The following is a 4,022-nucleotide window of genomic DNA, read 5'->3' on the forward strand; positions in this document are numbered from 1 at the left end:
CTGTGCTTTGTTCGCATTTTAATTTCCTCAGAACTCTAGAAAAGATCCAAACCTACAACCTTGATGCCTTTTTCCCTTCCCCATGCCTCCCTGGCACAAGTGCCAAAGAGAAACCACCCTGCTGCCTCCATTTACTTATAGAATGATAATATTTCAACATAACAGAGGGGCTGTTTGTGCTTTATCTTTTACTGCATTTTTATGGGGAACAATATATTTTCTTATTTTCCTCCCCTGATACCATAACAATCTTTCCTAAATTAAACATGTAACAAATTTCTCATACAACTTTATTCCCAGGTTCTTTTTAAACCATCATTAAATATCTTCATGCTGTTTGACAGTTATTCCTCATCAATGTGTTACCTTAGAGACTGCAGGCTGTAAACGGAGGTCTACAGTGTGCAGACTGAGAGGAAGACATTTGAGGATACGAGGGGGTGGTGACTGGACCCTCCCCACAACTGTAGGCAGAGATAGGCACCAGGGGACCAGAAAGGTGCACACTTGAGAAGCAGAATTCATCCTATTTATCTTTGTATGCCCAGGACCTTTGTATATTCCAGGCACAACAAGGTTATGTGGAGATATTTGAAGGAAGGAAAAGGGGGAGAGAGAGGAGGGGGATATAGGAGAAAAGGTAGAAGAGGGAAATGGGGGGTAGGGAAGAGGCTAAAGGTTGGGGAGATATTCAGTGGAGAATAAAGACAGGTGGAAAATACCATACCAGAGAGAAATCTGGAGAAGTCTTCCAGATTTGATCCAAGACAAAATGTACATAGATGGCAAAGTGTTTCCTCAAGGGCCATAGGTCCTGAAGAAAATGACAACCTGCAAAGCAGACTGAGGCCTCCCCCAACGTCTGAGACCACACTCTGCAGTGGACATAGGCAGCTGTGATCTAAGGGGCATTGTGACAGCCAGGAAGGTGGGCTCAGGTTGAGGTACAGAGCTGAACTACACTGGCAAAGGTGGCAGTCACTGGATTGGCAGAAATGTGTGTATCATAGTAAAACTGAACTAACAGCCATGATATCTGAGAGGAAATTATATGGGCCAGAAAAAAACACACTTAACTTATCCAATAGTTGTAATTATCTGGATTTATGGATCACATCACTGAGCTTATCTGAAAGAAAAGAAAACAGACTAGAATTAGATGTTGGCTATAGTCAAGCTGCTGTGTGTCAGCTTTAATTTGCAGCCATTCTCTTTGACACACAGTCTTTGTGGTGTTGAGCAAGAATTGGTAAGGCTTCTAAGTGCCTAATTCATATTACTTTTGCTGATGTGTGGACCTCATCTAAAGTACCATTAAAACAAACAAACAGAAAAACCCTGGACACTTGAGCTATATTTAAGTCCCTTGGGTAACAAACTTGTGTAGGATAGTGCTACTTTGGCACTTGTTATTTCTGGAGTCAATCCATACATGTAGATGGATATAAAATCAATCATAGAAGAGGGAAGGAATATTTTGATCAATTTTTAGTGAACAATCTAATTCAGCCAATATTTCTTGGGAATCACGTATACTGCTGACCACAGGGTTAATTTTTGTGTTAGACTTCGCAACAGGTTCTGATATTGTATATTGCAAATGGTGATGGTCTGCTTATAATAGAATGAACTGTCACCTGTGGAGACTCCTCAGCTATTTGAAGTGTCTAGGAAGTAGCTTGGAATAAAAAAATATACCTCATTAGAAGTCAAAAGAGCTGGTTCTACCTCAGGCTTTCCCACTAACTGGGAATGTGATCTCAGACAAATCCCTTCATCTGGCCAGGCCTCAGTTTCCTCATATGTGACATGAAAGAGCTGGACCAGATGATCCTTAAGAGCTCTTCCAACATCAGCAGCTGAGATCCAGACACAAAATCAGGAGCAACATCGAAATCCATAACCAAAATCCCAGGAAGTGTAGGAAAGGGGTCATCTCCATAAGGTCTCTACTCCTCTGCCTTGGAATTCATGGAATTGACCAAGACTATAATAGTAATCACTGGTTCTGATAATTATGTAACAGGTGCTCAGGAAGGTGGCTTTTGACATCTGAAAACATAGAGTAGAATGGTAATGCACGCAAGCGGAAGTCTAACAACACTCTGCCTCAACCAGTAATATTCATAGGGATGAGGAAACAGAAGATTAAAGATGATATTAAAAAACACACACACACAGAAAACAGAAGGCAGAGTACAGCCAAGGCCAAATGTTTTGGGTTTGTTTAGCTTCATTTTTCAAAATAATTTTAGGCTGATAGAAGAGTTGCAAAAGAGCATAGAATTTCCTTAGGCCCTTCACCCAGCTTCCCCAATGTTACCATCTTACATAAACATAGTAAATATCAAAACTAAGAAATTAACATTGCTACAATAATATAAACTAAATTACAAATTTTATTCAGTTTTTATTAAATTACAAATTCCAGTTTTTCCACTAATGTCCTTTTCTGTTCTGAGACCCAAACCCAAAGGCCTGATTTTAATTGGGACAATTTAAGATTTTCCTTGCAAGACCCAGAATTGCCAAAGGAATTCTGAGGAAAAAGAACAAAGCTGGAGGCACAACTCTCCAAGACTTTGGACAATACTACAAAACTACAAACAAATCAAAACAATGTGGTATTGGCACAAAAACAGACATACAGATTAATGGAATAGAACACAGAGCCCAGAAATAAACCCACACACCTACAGTAAATTAATCTTAGACAAAGGAGGCAAGAAATATACAATGGAGAAAAGACAGTCTCTTCAGTAAGTGGTGTTAGGAAAGCTGGATAGTTACATGTAAATCAATGAAATTAGAACACTCCCTCATACCATATACAACAATACACTCGAAATGGTTCAAAGGCCTAAATATAAGACATCACACCATAAAACTCCTAGAAGAGAACATAGGAAAAACATTCTCAGATATAAATCATAGCAATATTTTCTTAGATCAGTCTCCCAAGGCAAAAGAATTAAAAGAAAAAATAAACAAATGGGACCTAATCAAACTTAAATGCTTTTGCACAGCAAATGAGACCATCAACAAATGAAAAGACAATCCACGGAGTGGGAAAAAATATTTGCAAACCATGCAACTGACAAGGGGTTAATATTCAAAATATACAAACAGCTCATATAACTCAATATAAAAGAACACAGGGAACATGATCAATATTTTGTAATAACTAAATGGAGTGTAATCTTTAAAAATTGTGTAAAAATAAAAAATAAACAAAAAAATTAGAAGAAACATCCCAAGCAACTCAATCAAAAAATGGGCAGAAGACCTAAATCGACATTTCTCCAAAGAGGACATACAGATGGCCAACAGGCACATGAAAAGATGCTCAACATTGCTCCTTATTAGAGAAATGCAAATCAAAACCACAATGAGGTATCACCTCACACCAGTCAGAATGGCCATCATCAAAAAGTCTACAAATAATAAATTCTGGGGGGTGCGGAGAAAAGGGAACCCTCTTGCACTGTTGGTGGAAATGTAAATTGATACAGCCACTATGGAGAACAGTATGGAGCTTCCTTAAAAACTAAAGAAAGAGCTACCATATGATCCAGCAATCCCACTCCTGGGCATATATCTAGGAAAAAATGAAAACTCTAATTTGAAAAGATACATGCACCCCAATGTTCATAGCAGCACTATTTACGATAGCCAAGACATGGAAGCAACCTAAATGTCCATTGACAGATGAATGGATAAAGAAGATGGATGACTAAGACACCAATTTGATTACCTTACCTTTATTTTTACAGAACAAAAGCCAACATGATCAGTTTCAAGGGATTCTTCTAAATATTTAATTTTCCATTAATTCCTGAATTCTCTTGGTTACTCCAAGATTTTCATATGGTATAGTTTTACTAGAATTAGATTTGGACTATTAAGAATTCTGGAGACACAATTACTATGCCACTACTAACTACCTCTTGCTCCAACCCACAAAATTAGGCTAAATATCCTCATCTGTGCTCCTTTAAGGATATCTCATAATTATTCTTTTT

The sequence above is a fragment of the Aethalodelphis obliquidens genome, unplaced genomic scaffold (genome assembly GCF_003676395.1).
Source record: "Aethalodelphis obliquidens isolate GAN/ISIS:26980383/991018 unplaced genomic scaffold, ASM367639v1 scaffold1, whole genome shotgun sequence".
In the NCBI taxonomy this organism is placed as follows: domain Eukaryota; kingdom Metazoa; phylum Chordata; class Mammalia; order Artiodactyla; family Delphinidae; genus Aethalodelphis; species Aethalodelphis obliquidens.